Source organism: Phoca vitulina, unplaced genomic scaffold (assembly GCF_004348235.1).
Source record: "Phoca vitulina isolate PV1807 unplaced genomic scaffold, GSC_HSeal_1.0 scaffold21, whole genome shotgun sequence".
Taxonomy (NCBI): Eukaryota; Metazoa; Chordata; class Mammalia; order Carnivora; family Phocidae; genus Phoca; species Phoca vitulina.
Window position 1 is genome coordinate 3,261,893 of NW_022589724.1, and position 15,906 is coordinate 3,277,798.

A 15,906-nucleotide genomic window follows, 5' to 3' on the forward strand; every position below is an offset into this window, starting at 1 on the left:
CTTTTTCTTTTCTCTGTCATCTGTTTCCTTAGGAGTGTATCTTCCATTTGTTGTTTTCCATTGTTTGGTCCCACCCCACCATGATTGGTCATTTTGCAGTGTCCTCTCTGCAACTGACCAGGATATTCTGTCAACAGATAGCATCCAATCCCTGGTTTATTGCACTTTTTTTTTTTATTATGTTGTGTTAATCACTATACATTACATCATTAGTTTTTGATGTAGTGTTCCATGATTCATTGTTTGCGTATAACACCCAGAGCTCCTTGCAGAACGTGCCCTCTTTAATACCCATCACCAGACTAACCCATCCTCCCACCCCCTCCCCTCTAGAACCCTCAGTTTGTTTTTCAGAGTCCATCGTCTCTCATGGTTCGTCTCCCCCTCCAATTTCCCCCCTTCATTCTTCCCCTCCGGCTATCTTCTTCTTCTTTTTTTTTTTTTTTTAACATACACTGCATTATTTGTTTCAGAGGTACAGATCTGTGATTCAACAGTCTTACACAATTCACAGCGCTCACCATAGCACATACCCTCCCCAATGTCTATCACCCAGCCACCCCATCCCCCCACCACTCCAGCAACCCTCAGTTTGTTTCCTGAGATTAAGAATTCCTCATATCAGTGAGGTCATATGATACATGTCTTTCTCTGATTGGTTTATTGCACTTTTGGTCCTGCCTCAGAAACACACCCAACCCAGAATTGGTCCCCATTTCCCTGTGACAGTCCTTGGAACTTCCAGTGGGAACTACATCCTCACAAAAATGCTGCCTTCCTCCCTCTCATGGAGCAGCATTCTTGGTTCCTCTGGGGTGTGTCTCGCTATCCCCCCACCCTGCCTGGCTGGGAAGATCAATAATCTGAGTATCATCTTTAGTTAATTAGGCTTTAACAACATAGTACAGCCCTGTGTAGCACAATCCTGATTGATTTTTTTTTTCTTTTTAGGTGATGGGCTTCTTGAGGCAGACCCTCACAGGTTTCTGAATGACTACCAAACTTGTGAAAAGGTGCTCAACAAATTAAAATCATAATGTGATACACCCACATACTCACCAAAATGGCTACAATTTAAAAGACTGGCAAATCAAAGTATTGGTACAAGTGTGGGGTCATGGGAGAGAAGATAAAATAGAATAACCACTCTAGAAAACCGTTTCATCATGTAAAGGCCAAAGGCAGGCTGCCTCAAAATATGCCACTTTGACAAACTGATTATTTTAAATAAAAGTTTGTGCAAGGACACTCAGACCGTCCTCTGTCCCCCCTGAAAGCAGGAAATAAATCTCTCCCTGTACTAGGAGGTAAAGCCACATCCTTATCCCCAAAGATGGGAAATTTGGAGCCAAGAAGGCTTATAAACAATCCTTTGTCACTTTTTAAGTAATTGAAGCTCCCAAAGCTAAGTTTTCTTTGTCCTGTCAATTCTGCATAGATTTATTGCCTCTTTGTCTAAAAAGTATAAAAACGTGGTCTGACTTGGTCATTTATTTAGGTCTCAATGTCATTGTTGGGCCTCTGTGTTCACCTAACAAAACTTCGGCTTTTTTCTCCTGTTAATCTGCCTCATGTAAATTCAATTCTTAGTCTAGCTAGAAGACCCTGAGGGGTGGAGGAAGAAATTTTTCTTCCTTTCAGTAGTTTCTCATAAAGTAAAATGTTCACCATGATAGAGCAATTTCCACGAGAGAGGAATCCCACTTCTAGGCATATACTCAGAAGACATGAGTGCACATGTCCAAAAAAAAATTGTACAGGAATATTCATAGAAGCTTTATTCATAGCAGCCCAAACTGGAAGCAAACCATTTGTCCATCAACAGAAGACTAGATAAAGAAACGGTGGTATACCAATATGGTAGTACACCACACAGCAGTATAAAGAAATGAACAATTGATATACACAACAGTAACACTGTATGATTCCATTTATAAGAAGTTCAAGAACAGACAAACCCAAGCAATGAAATCAGAATGGTGGTTATATTGTGCCATGGGCAGGGAATGGGGGCTGCGGGGCATGGGATGATGGGAAGGAGACATGAAGGAATTTTCTGAGGTGAAGGACTTTTTTTATCTTGACCTAGACAATGGTTGCACAAGTGTACATATTTGTCAAAATTCATTAAACTTTACACTAAACTTGTTCATCTTTTATTTATTTTTCTAAGATTTCCTTATTTATTTGAGAGAGAGAGCAGGAGGGGCAGAGGGAGAGGGAAAGAGAATCTCAAGCAGACTCCACACTGAGCATGCAGAGCTCCATCTCATGAGCCTGAGATCATGACTTGAGCCAAAACCAAGAGTTGGCCACTTAACTGACTGCGCCACTGAGGCGCCCCTAAACCTGTTCAACTTTTTTTTTTTTAGATTTTATTTATTTATTTGGCAGAGACACAGTGAGAGAAGGAACACAAGCAGGGGGAGTGGGAGAGGGAGAAGCAGGCTTCCCGCGGAGCAGTGAGCCCGATGAGGGACTCGGTCTCAGGACCTGGGATCATGACCTGAGCCGAAGGCAGTCTCTTTTAATGACTGAGCCACCCAGGTGCCCCTGTTCATCTTTTAATACATAAGTTATACCTCACTAAAGTACTGTTAGGATAAAGAGTTGGAGAATGGACATTGTGTGTTTTCTGATGAGGAATACATGACTTATTAATGGGCTCTAAAAATAGATAATATTTAGTTTTTATTTAATTTCACTCAGAAACTTTATTTCCTTTCACTGTGTCCATCACTAGTACTGATTTCACCCAGTTAGTTCCATTTCCAGAATTAAAATAAAACTGAGACAAGGAGAGAGAAGAAAAAATCGTACATGATGTACTATGATAAAGATAGAAGTAGATTTAATTACTTAATGATAAAGCTGTAATAGAATTAACTAAGTTGTGCCTAGTGACAAATATAGGAAAAGAAGTATTTCTCCAGAGAGAAGGAAGGATATCTTGGAGGAAGTCTTTAGAGAGAAAAGGTGAGCTGAGAGCACTAATTAGCTGTATATGACCTCAGGGAAGTCACTTAATCTCTCTAGGGATGATTCCATTTTACAGATTTTCTTGTACGTTAAATGATAGGATTGAACTGAGCTCAGAGCATCATTTATTAAAATACAATATAATAATTAATATTCCTGAGTCATCCAGGAAAGGCTAATTTCTATTCTCGGTATTTTGCTTCATTAGGTCAAGTATGTAACACATTGATTTGTAACAAAAAATTATTATTGACATATTGAATGTCTACTTTGTGCCAAGTAATGTCCTAGGTCATATACTTTGTCTTATTTAACTTACCCTTTAATTAGCAAATTTTATAATTTGTATAATTGGATCAAATAAAAATGTTTTAAAATAACATTTATATATTTTTTCATTGTAATAATAATGTAGCATTTTTGCCAAAAACAAGGAAACATAGAAAATTATAACAAAAAATAATCCTGTCGCTTCAAAATCGATTATTATTTTGGAGCACTATATGTTGAATATTTTAATACACATATTTGTTTTTAATTTGTTTTGTTTTATAAAACTGAGATCAAATTCAAAATATATTTTCTTCTTTCTCTTTCTTTCTTTCTTTCTTCTTTCTTTCTTTCTTTCTTTCTTTCTTTCTTTCTTTCTTTCTTTCTTTTCTTTCTTTCTTCTTTCCTTTTTGAGAGAGAGAGAGAGCACATGCCAGCAGGGGCTGGGGGGCAAGGGACAGAGAGAATCCCGAGCAGGCTCCATGCCCACCACAGATCTATTCAGAAAGGAGCGGGTAGGGATTAGGGAAATCACAAGTAATAATGCAGTATGTGACACACCGGGCATGAGGAGGGATGAATGGGCAGTTACAGGAATCTGTAAACAAAGAAAGCTTGGTGGAGACCCCTGCCTGATCTAAGCTGTAGTAGGCATTTGGTTAAGGGAACAAACTATAGAGATGATCCCTGAAAGTATAGTCTTAACAGCCTGCAGCAATCCTAAAGGAGAGATCAGAGGGATGAATGCCAAGACATCCCACCTGGCTCTGAACTCCTGCCTGTGCTCTCCACTCAGATTATTCTCCCCTGCAGAAGCCAGAGGGCCAGGGAGACTTTGGCGTGGTCCACACAGGGTGGCTTCCTTGGGTACAAAGCACGGTAGAAAAAGTGGAAAATGTGTCTGGAGGGGTAAATGGAAATATCTCTCTAATGGCCTGGTCTGGGAGTCAGAGAAGGTTTCTCTTAAGAAGTTATGTTGAATCTGAGACCTAAAGGACGTATAGGTGTCAAGAGCGTGATGAGTCCAAAGAAGACATTCAGATGGCCAGTAGGTACACGGAAAGGTGCTCAACATCACTAATCACCAGGGAAATACAAATCAAAACCACAATGAGGGGTGACTGGGTGGCTCAGTTGGTTAAGCTTCTGACTCTTGGTTTTCAGCTCAGGTCACGACCTCAGGGTGGGGAGATCGAGCCCCACATCATGCTCTGCAGGCAAGTCTGCTTGAAGATTCTCTCTCCTGCCCCTCTCCGCCCAAATAAATAAATAAGTCTTAAAAAAAAACCACAATGAGATGTCACCTCACAACTGTTAGGATGGCTATAATCAAAAGACAAGAGATAACAAATGTTGGCAAGGAGGTGGAGAAAAAGGAATTCTTATACTCTGTTGATGGGGATGTAAATTGGTATAGCCATCATGGAAAACAGTATGGAGATGCCTCAAAAAATTAACAATAAAACTACTATTATGATCCAAACATGCTACTTTTGGATATATATCCAAAGGAAATAAAATCAGTATCTCAAAGAGGTATATGCATTCCCATGTTCACTGCAATATTATTCACTGTAGCTAAGATATGGAAACAACCTAAATGCTTATTGATGGATGAATGGAAAAGGAAATGTATATCTATATAGATCTATATCTGCATCTATATAGATCTCATATACAAGTAAATGAAATATGTGATAATATGTAATAATAGGTGATATGTAATACAAGATATATGTGTGATATATATAAATATATACAAAATAAATAAAAAATATGAGATATAAATATATCTAGCTCAGATATAAAATGAAATACTTCTTAGCCATAAAAAGAAGAAATCTTTTCATGTGCAACAACATGGGTGAACCTGAGGCATTATGCTGAGTAAAATAAACCAGACAAAGACAAATACTCTACAGTATCACTCATGTGTGGAATCTAGAAAAAAAAAAAAAAGCCAGTTTCATAGAATCAGAGAATAGAATGGTGGTTATGCCAGAGGCTGGGGGAGAGGAGGAAATGCAGAAAGGTGGGTCAAAGGGTACAACTTTCAGTTAAAAGAAGAGTAAGTTCTGAGGACCTAATGTACAGCAAGCATGGTGATTATAGCTAACAATACGGTATTGTATACTTGACAGTTGCTAAGAGTAGATCTTAAGCATTCTCACCACACACACACACACACACACACACGCAGAAATAGTGCATACAGAAGAGTTAATTTCGGCGAGGTTGTATTATCTTTATCTTGGTAATCATTTCACAATGTATAGTATATCAAATCATCATGTTGTACACTTTAAATATATGTTTGTAATTATTCCTCAATGAAGTTAGAAAATTAAAAAAAAAAACTTTTAAAGAACATAATGAGTAAGAAAAAGAACACACTAAACAGAGGGAATAGCTTGTGCAAAGTCCCTGAAGTAGGAGAGCAGGTTTAAGGAATTGAAAGGACAGGGGATGAGGGGCACCTGGGGGGCTCAGTCGGTTGAGCAATAGACTCTTGATTTTGGCTCAGGTCATGGTCTCGGGGTTGTGGGATGGAGCCCCGCGTCAGGCTCTGCACTCAGTGGGAGTCTGCTTGGGATTCTCTCTCTCCCTCTCCTTCTGCCTCTCCCCTAGCTCTTACAGGCTCTCTCTCCCTCAAATCAATAAATAAATCTTTTTTTTTAAGATTTTATTTATTTATTTGACAGAGAGAGACACAGCGAGGGAGGGAACACAAGCAGGGGGAGTGGGAGAGAGAGAAGCAGGCTTCCTGCGGAGCAGAGAGCCCGATGCGGGGCTTGATCCCAGGACCCTGGGACCATGACCTGAGCCGAAGGCAGACGCTTAACGACTGAGCCATCCAGGCGCCCCTCAATAAAGAAATCTTTAAAAAAAAAGAAAAAAAGAAAAAAAGGACAGTGGATGAAACAGAAAGACAAAAGGGGAGAATAGAATCCAAAGAATGAAGATTTTGGCAGGACCACATTGTAGGTTCCATTAAGGATTCTGGTTTTTATCCTTAAAAACCCAAAGTAAGCCATTGATAAGTATTAGGCATTCAATGACAAATTAGATTTGTGTATTTAGAAAATTCCTCAGGGGAGAATGGATTGGCAGGGGGCAAAAATGAAATGGAAGTGGGGATAGCAGTAATCCAGGTGAGAGCTTGGAGTACGGTGGTAGATGGGGATGGTGAGACAAAGAAAAGTTTGAGAAATATGGGGAACATAAAATTGAGAAAACTTAATATATCCAATATGGTGGTGTGGGAGTGGGGCCAGTGTCAAGGAATCTGAGATTTCTTATTTGTAAAACTAAATGGATGGAAAGCTTTTTGGAATTGGGAAATTATAAAATAGTCATAGGGTGTCTGGCTGGCTCAGTCAGTAGAACATGTGACTCTTGATCTTGGGGTCATGAGTTTGAGCCCCACATTGGGTGTAGAGCTCACTAAAAAAAACCCAAATAAAATAGTCAATAAAGTAAAAAAAAAAAAAAAAAGATTTGGCTGTTTCTTTTAATGAGTTAAAGCCTGGATATACTCTGGATATAAAGGAAAATGGTTTAGAAGCTGAACAATGGGAGCAGAAACTATTTCTACAATTTAGGATTTGTTAATTATTAGGGGAAGGTGATAGGCATGGGGAGGAAGAACTGGGAGGGAGGGCAGAGGGGTGACACCAAGTAGACAATGAGGAAATAGGAACTTATGCAAAAATAGCTCAGGTTGCTGCAGATTTGAGAAGCTATAAAACTCTGGAGGATATAGAACTGCAATAAAAATAGTTTTTCACAAAAATACAAATAAGCAAGCAAAACAAAATTAATAATTTTTTACCCATTATTTACTAATTTTGCTTTTTCCTAGTTAACAGCACAGCCTACTGTTTCCATTCTTTAATTTTTTAAAAGATTTTATTTATTTATTTAAGAGAGAGAGAAGGAGCAGGGAGAGAGGCAGAGGGGAGGGAGAAGCAGACAGACTCCCCACAGAGCAGGGAGCAGGAAGTGGGGCTGGAGACTTCAGGATCATGACCTGAGCCAAAGGCAGATGCTTAACTGACTGAGCCACCAAGGCACCCCAAATTTTTAAGATTGTGAGCTTCCTGACGGAGGACCCTCACTTTCTCAAGTATTTTGAATATGTCAGGACTGTCATTACCTAGTTACTTTGAACCACAGTGATAATCCTGGGGACCAGTGTGAGGATTAATTGTCTGTCTTCTACAAACCCTCCCCAGCTATTTGCCCCTCTATTGAGGGCAGCGTTTCCTCATATTACACTACAGTGTAAGCTTCTGGAAAGCAAGACTGACGTTAAGTGCGGATGGGGTAAGTACAAGTGCTTTGAAGACTAGAAGAGGATGGAAAGGCAAGTGTAGAGGCAATCTGGGTGCCATTTACCTGGTAGGTGTGGACATGAACCCTAACTCCGGCCCATATTTCCTCCTACTGCATTAAGTATTCTCATGCATGGATGTTAACGGGGTAGGGGGTTTCAAGGAACATCTCTCACATCTCCTAGTCCGTCCCTCTCACATGTTCTATCGGTCAAGTGCGGGAGCCCAGGGAGGACAGTCTCCATGCCAGGTGGGTTCCTGCACAGAGTAGTCACTAATACATATTTCTGGAATAAATGCATGGGTGATGAAACTCTCGCGCAATGGAAACTTCTTGCGGTTCTTCCCCCCGCAAGCCTACTAACCCCCCTCGCCCCCATTCCTTCCGCAAGCCCAAAGCCCGCGCCACCCACAATTTATACAGAGGCCCCGCCCACCTCCAGGCGCGGCCGGGCACCTGTCCCCCTGACTCCGGGATGCGCGGAACCGTGGGATGCGCGGAACCGTGGTCAAGTTCCAGGCCACAGTGCGCTTGCGCAGGAGGCGCTACCGGCTGGAGGGAGGCGGAGCCTGCAGTGCTTAGACCGCGGTGATAAGGAAAACACGGAAAGGATCAGAAAGGGAGTAGACTCTGGCTCCGAGGGGTTAGTGACGGTGGGGCCGTTTAGAGGGTGTCGGGCGTGTACTCAAAGAGAACCTGTTGGAGACTGACCTGAGTTTACACGCGATGCACCTTTTACCGCTCACAGTAGAAGTTATTGATTTTGCCTTTTTTTCAGTTAAATTTAGTGGTCAAGACCTGGTGCTTTGCAGGTTCCAATCCAGTATGACTTGGTGTGACTCTGTGGACTTAGGCAGGTTACCTGCCCAAGCTTCAGTGTTTACCTGTATAAAATGGAGTTGGTAATAGTCATTGACCGCACGGGGCTCTTGTGGAGATTAAATGAGACTGCGCAATAAGTGATAACTGCTATTATTATCATTATCATTATTAATAGCGTAATAATTGTCATACTGTATTGTTTTTGGTGTGTGTGTGTGTGTGTGTGTGTGCGCGCGCGCGCGCGAGCGCGCGCCAGGATCTTTTGTATGTAACCTTTATGCTGGTAATCCTTGAAAAATATCAAAGTATGTAAGAAGTAACAGGAAATTCAAGACTGGGAAATGTTCTGATTTTAAAAAGGAGAAAAAGTAGATCTTGAAAAATGCGGTCTAGTAATCTTGACTTTTACTGAGCACCAATACAAACCCAGGATGGATCATATCAAAGGTCATTTGTGAGCATTTAGAAAAATAACTGGTGTCCATTATGAGACAATCTGCAGTAAGAACAAATAAGTCAACCCAGACTAACCTCTTTGAATGGTAGTAAACTGATACCTCAGTGGAAAAATCTTTTTGTCTTTCTGGACTTAAGTCATCTGAAAAATATCTTAGCCTGAGGTGCTGCCCCATTGTAAGTTTCTTTTCTTTTCTTTTCTTTTCTTTCTTTCTTTCTTTCTTTCTTTTAAGATTTTATTTATTTATTTGACAGAGAGAGAGAGCACAAGTGAGGGGAGCTGCAGGCAGAGGGAGAGGGAGAAGCTGAGCAGGGAGGCCCATGCAACCTGGGATCATGACATGAGCTGAAGGCAGCCGCTTAATGACTGAGCCACCCAGGCGCCCCTAATTTATTTTTTTTTTAAGTAAGCTCTACACCCAACATGGGGCTTGAACTCACAACCCTGAGATTAAGAGTTGCATGCTCTACCTACTGAGCCAGCCAGGTTCCCTCCATTTGACATCAATCTTACAAAGAAATATTCTTTTAGTTTCACAGGTAATAATGTATATACCTTTATGTTGTAAGTAATTCAGAAAGTCAAAATAAAGCTAAAGCCTCCCAATGTCCCCTCCCAATTCTACTCCCACCTCCAGTTATCTTCTTTTATCTGTTTAGTGTACACTTTGTCCAGATATTGTTAAATCTATCTATCTCTATATATGTATGACTTGTAGCTGTTAGGACTTTATTCAGCCAAATGAATACCCAACAAAAGAAAGCAGTTAATTAGTGTCATTCAGAAAGAAGCTTAGGGGCAGGCTACACATAGCCAGCAGTGCAGGGCTGCCCTGTGATATCATTTGACACCATCAGGAGCCCAGGCTTTTTTTTCATTTCCACCATCCACAAAAGCATCTGGATTTGTCCTCATGGTCACAAGGTGATTGCTGCTCCTCTAAGAATATATCCACACACTAGACAGGAAAGGACAAAAGTCCTCTTCTTGTGAAGTCATCTTCTTGGGAAGCCTACCAGAACATCTGCCTACAATTCATTGGCCAGAGCTCTCTCTCTATATATGACTCTTCTATCAACAAGGGAGTCTAGGAAAGTAATTTACCTTTCAAGTATCTATAAAGTATAGACTGGCACAGTAAAAGCAAGTTGTGAATATCTTTTGGGCGACCCACTTTTCAGTGTCTGCTATAGAAATATTGAGGTTGGTTTTGCTTTTTCCATAAATGAGCTCATACTGTATATATTTTTTGCAACTAGCTGTTTTTCCTTAGTAATATGAATTAGAACTTTGCATGTGGCATATATGAAACTTCCTTAGTTCCTTTAGCTGCTGCCTGTTACCCTCGTTTCATTATTCTAAGGCACACTTTTTCATTCACATTTTATGATCTTGAAAATTGGTATGCACCTTACAATTGCTGTCGGCTAGGCAGCATTAGCGATGGAGCTGTCATTGCCTGCTGGATGGGCTTCACAACTTGCCGAATGGATGTTAGCAGCCTGGAATATTGATGATTCTGAGTCTAAACATGATTCAGAAGGTTCAGACTCTCAGAAAAGATTTAGACATGCCTTAATTTATTTCATGAATACTTCCCTTTTAATGTATGCACAAGGATGATATGGAATTAAAAAAACCCATGTCTTAAGTCTCAGTTGGCTTTTCGAATAAGTATGAAATAAAAATTATAAGTGATAAGAAAGCTTGGTGTCATAGTTTAATTAGGAACATTTTTCTTAGTGATACATAAAATAATGATGTCTGTAATTGATGACTTCCTGAAGTCAATGAAATATGGTGTTCAACACTATGGCTATTCCAGAGTTTATCTAATTGTTTCCCTATCAATAGACGTTTTTCCTTTTTTTCACATAATGCTCCAGTAAACCCTTGTCCGTGCCTTTTTCCATATGTGCAAGTAGTATTTTTCTAGATACCTAGAATTTCACAATTAAAAATTCTAATAGTTACTGCCCTCCCCCAAATCGATAACCCCCATCAAATATTGAGAAAAACTGAGGGACATCCCATAAAATCCCTGACTAATACTCCTTGAAACTGTCAAGGACATTCTAAACTAAAGACAGTGTACTATGTTCACATATACCCCCACATCCAGTGTCTCCTATTGTTAACCTTGTATATTAGCCTGGAGACTTTTTTAAAAAGAATTTTTAAAAAATATTTTTATTTATTTATTTGACAGAGAGAGAGACAGCGAGAGAAGGAACACAAGCAGGGGGAGCGGGAGAGGGAGAAGCAGACTCCCCGCAGAGCAGGGAGCCCGATGCGGGTCTCAATCCCAGGACCCTGGGATCATGACCTGAGCCAAAGACAGACGCTTAACCGACTGAGCCACCCAGGAGCCCCGAAATTTTTCTATTTTCTATTTAATTGATCAGCTTTTTTGCCATTTTGAGTTCTAGTTTGTATTTCTCCTAAGTCCTGTCTTCCCAAGTCAAAGTTAGCAGATCTGACATTTGCCATGTGCAGCTTTAGCCACTGTCAATTTAATTTTGTATTATTTCCACCAGAAATATTTATTATGAATTGGGTTACATACTGATAGCTTATACTAATTCTTAGTTAATTTATGAGAATACTGTAAGGAAATCCTTTTAGATGCTCCAGAGGAGTAAAATTTTCTTCTACCTTTATCGTCTTCTTTCCTCCTCCTCCTTGTTCTTCCTTTCTCTCTCTCTCTGCCTCCTTCCCTCCTGCCTTCATTTACTTTCCATCATCAAAGTTGCAATGAACATGCCTCTTTGTAGCCACAGGCAAATATTTTTCCAGAAGAGTTACTTAGAATTGGAATTGCTGTGTTAGAAATTGGATAATGAAAGGAAAAAAGGAGTGGCAACGAAAGCTGTTCATGGCCATCGAGGATCAAAACCAAACTCTTCATTCTGGGCACCTGGGTGGCACAGTTGGCTAAGTGTCCGTCTTTCGGTTTCAGCTCAGATCCTGACTGTAGGGTCCTGGGATAGAGCCCTGCACCAGGCTCCACGCTCAGCGCAGAGTCTGCTTGCGATTCTCTCTCTCTCCCCCTCTGCCCCTCCCACTTGTGCGCTCTTTCTCTCTCTCTTACTCTCTCTCAAATAAATAAATAAATAAATAAATCTTACAAAAAACCCCAAACTCTTCATTTTTCAGTCGCTAAACCTCTTTCCCAAGGTTTCGCAGCCTATTCGTGGCAGAGCAGGTCTAGAAATACAGAACAGTGTCAAGCAGTTTTATGAAAAGTAATGCAAGCTTGCCTCCGTGTCTTTAGACATTTTCAAGGGTTTAGACCTGGCGCAATTGTCGCAGCTGGTGGAACAGTGTGTGCAGGCTGCCGTTGCCTGGGGTCTGGTGTTGAGCGTGGATGTAGATGAGCTCAAGGACAAATGCGCACCTGTGAGCACAAATTTGGGTCTACGAAGAACACTGGAACACTGGATTTCACTCTGGCCTCTTCCCCCATCACTTTCTGAGCTGACACTCCTCTGGATTGTTCCACCAGCACTGGCTTTTGTTCTTAACAACTCCACCTGTAGTCTCTTGTTCAGCGCTCCCCACTCCTGGCCCCTCATTCCTTCCCTGCACAGGCAGATCCCGCAGACTGAGGCATTTTCGTTTGTCTCAGGGCTCATGTCTTATGAAAGATACTTGGATATATTTGGCCATTGAAGAATAGCCTACCTTTCTCCAACTTAGGAAAGGAGATGTTCAGATAGAAAATTAACTCAAGGGGTGCCTGGGTAGCTCAGTTGGTTAAGTGTTTGCCTTCGGCTCAGGTCATGATCCCAGGGTCCTGGGATTGAGCCCTGCATCAGGCTCCCTGCTGGGCAGGAAGCCTGCTTCTCCCTCTCCCACTCCCCCTGCTTGTCTTCCCTCTCTCGCTGTCTCTCTGTCAAATAAATAAATACAATCTTAAAAAAAAAAAATTAACTCAAATGCACTCAGTGGTTAGATCCTAGGAGGAATATCTGAACTTCCTAAAAACTAGCTTCCTGCTTCATCTGTGCTTGATATTGTATTTAAAGAGAAAGGTGCAAAGAGACAGATTGACTAGCAGTCAGAGATTGCCTGACAGGATAGTTGTACCTTAGTGGGGTCACCACAGATCAGTCTTCCTCTATGTGATAATAATAGTTTATATTATAGGGGAACTACTAAAGAGCTTTTTATATAACTACCTCATTTAATCCTCTCAACAATTCTATGCTGTATGTATTCTGCTTTATAAAATCACTCACCATCTTTTTTTTTTTTTAAGATTTTATTTATTTATTTGACACAGAGAGAGAGAGAGCAGCAGAGGGAGAGGGAGAAGCAGACTCCCCACTGAGCAGGGAGCCTGATGCAGAACTCGATCCCAGGACCCTGAGATCATGACATGAGCCAAAGGCAGATGCTTAACCGACTGAGCCACCCGGGTGTCCTGATCACTCAACATCTTATAGTGACTACGATTTTCCAGAAGAGTCTCAATTTCAAAAATCTTGGTCCATAATTGTCATTAGCTATCAAAATGCTTCAAAAGTTTTGATAGTTCAGCATCTGAACTATAACTCCCAGACAACCTCTACCATCAGAGAGTGGACTACAAATACTTGTAATACAATTTATCCTGATATTTGGTTCAGAAAGTATGATTTCAGTGCATCTACCCACCCATGCTAGCTTCCAGCAAATACCCCCAGTTCCTGCTGTGCTGGGTGGTTATTTTTGTACTGGATGATACCTCCCTTGCATCCCATAACTGCTGATTGAGTTAGAAGTAGACTTCTAGTCCGAAAGCAGTCAATTCATAAGCTTCCAGCTTGTGTCCTGGCATGAAATGATGAGATGGGCCAATCACATTTTTTGTGTGGGTAAATATGAACCAAGAGACAAGGAGGAGGTTTCTACCCTAGGCCTGGGTATCCATGATGGTCAAGTGCAGGTGAATAAGCAGAGAGAGCAGTCTGGGAGATAGGGGAGAAGGAGCACAGGGACAGAGGGAGACAAAGATGGACCAAGACAAAGAGAAGGGACTGAGAGAGAAGAAAAAGTCAGAGAGGCAGAGACATAGAAAGACACACCTCAAATAAGAGAGAGAAAAATTTGGTTCCTATTGGCTTTTAAGTTCCTGTGAGGCCCTGCTCAACTTAGGTTCCTGCCCCAAAAAGCCAGATGAAAGTAGTTTCTATGTCTACACTCAACTAGATTTTAGGGGGGTGCCTGGGTGGCTCAGTCAGTTAAGTGTCTGCCTTCGGCTCAGGTCACAATCTCAGGGTCCTGGGATGGAGCCCCATCATGGGGCTCCCAGCTCGGTGGGGAGCCTGCTTCTCCCTCTGCCTCTCACCCCCCATTCTCTCTCTCTCTCTCCATCTCAAATAAATAAATAAAATCTTTTAAAAAATTGGATTTTAGGGAGACTGGATCTGGCCAGTCAAAATCATAACAGGCACATGGATAAACTAAAAACCAGTGTATTAATTTGCAAAGAGAATTGTACTTTCTCAGAACTCTGGAGTGTTCAGGTTGGATGATCAGTCTATTTTTCCTCCCGTAAGAAAACTTTTGTAGAAACCAACTCTTATGTCAAGACTGCTTGGTGAGACTGGACCTGAGCAAAGGGTAGACCATTGTCAGAGTTGCTCTCAACATGAAATCAGAGTGCAATGCATCGTGCATCTCCAATGTGGGGATGGACTGCCTGAGGCAACCATAGGGAAGGGATGAGTCACATGGATATGTTCTTTCTCTATAGCTTCCTATTATTAGACTCTATGTGGACTCCACCCTTTTGTTAACAGTTTCTTCTTTTTTTTTTTTAAGATTTTATTTATTTGACAGAGATAGACACAGCGAGAGAGGGAACACCAGCAGGGGGAGAGGGAGAGGGAGAAGCAGGCTTCCCGCCCAGCAGGAATCCCGATGTGGGGCTCCATCCCAGGACCCCGGGATCACGACCTGAGCCAGAGGCAGACGCTCAACGACTGAGCCACCCAGGCACCCCTTGTTAACAGTTTCTACAGAGAAGTTATAACAACTTTATTATTAATAAGGAAGTAATAGCTAACATTTATTGAGTATTTTCTTTGAAACTTGCATTGTGCTAAGCCCTTTACAAATACAATTCGTTACTGAATCATCAAACAACCCTATTAAGTAGGTATTGCTACTCTACTTTTCAGAGAATGTTCAGATAGGTTAAGAAGCTGGTTCAAGGGCAAGGAACATGGAGAGCTAAGTTAGGAACAAAGAGAGAGATGGGAGGGCAATGACCACATTACAAGTCTGAGTAGATACCCTGGTCACGTTAGTTTTGGAGATCATTTACTCTCTTGATTCGAGAAGGAGACACATGATTAAATGTGAATTTTTCTGTGTTTCCTTAGCAGCGTTTTGGCATGTGGCTCATGTCAATCACCATTATTTTATTTTATTTTTTTAAGATTTATTTATTTATTTATTAGAGAGAGCATGGGGGGGGGGAAGGGCAGAGGGAGAAGCAGACTCCCCGCCGAGCAGGGAGCCCGATGTGGGACTTGATCCCGGGACTCCAGGATCATGACCTGAGCTGAAGGCAGTCGCTTAACCAACTGAGCCACCCAGGTGCCCATCCATTATTTTAAATAAACAAAAATAACAATAGTGATACTGGTCATTTACTGAAGTGAGGACTAGCCAGTTCATCTACCCTGCCAGGTAGGTATTATTATTCCTACCTTAGAATGAGAAAACTGAGATTCAAGGAGTGTAACTTAGTTCACGAAGATATAGGCAGTAAAGTCAGGATTCAGACAGATCTATCCATTAAATCCACTGCTTTTCCCATACTGTACCCTGTATCAATCACATTTCTAACCTCAGTCGGCTTTCTATTTTCACACACCAATAGTTTCCTCTGGACTATATCCTCATTTAAGAAGGAAATATTCATGGATGTCTTACGTGGCCCTGGGGAGGAAAGCTATAGGTAGAAATGGTGTATTGCCTTGGGTTCCAGTGAGGTGATCGTCATAAAGTTTGTCAATAGCAACCCCCTCAAGATGGTCTTAGTTTACAGG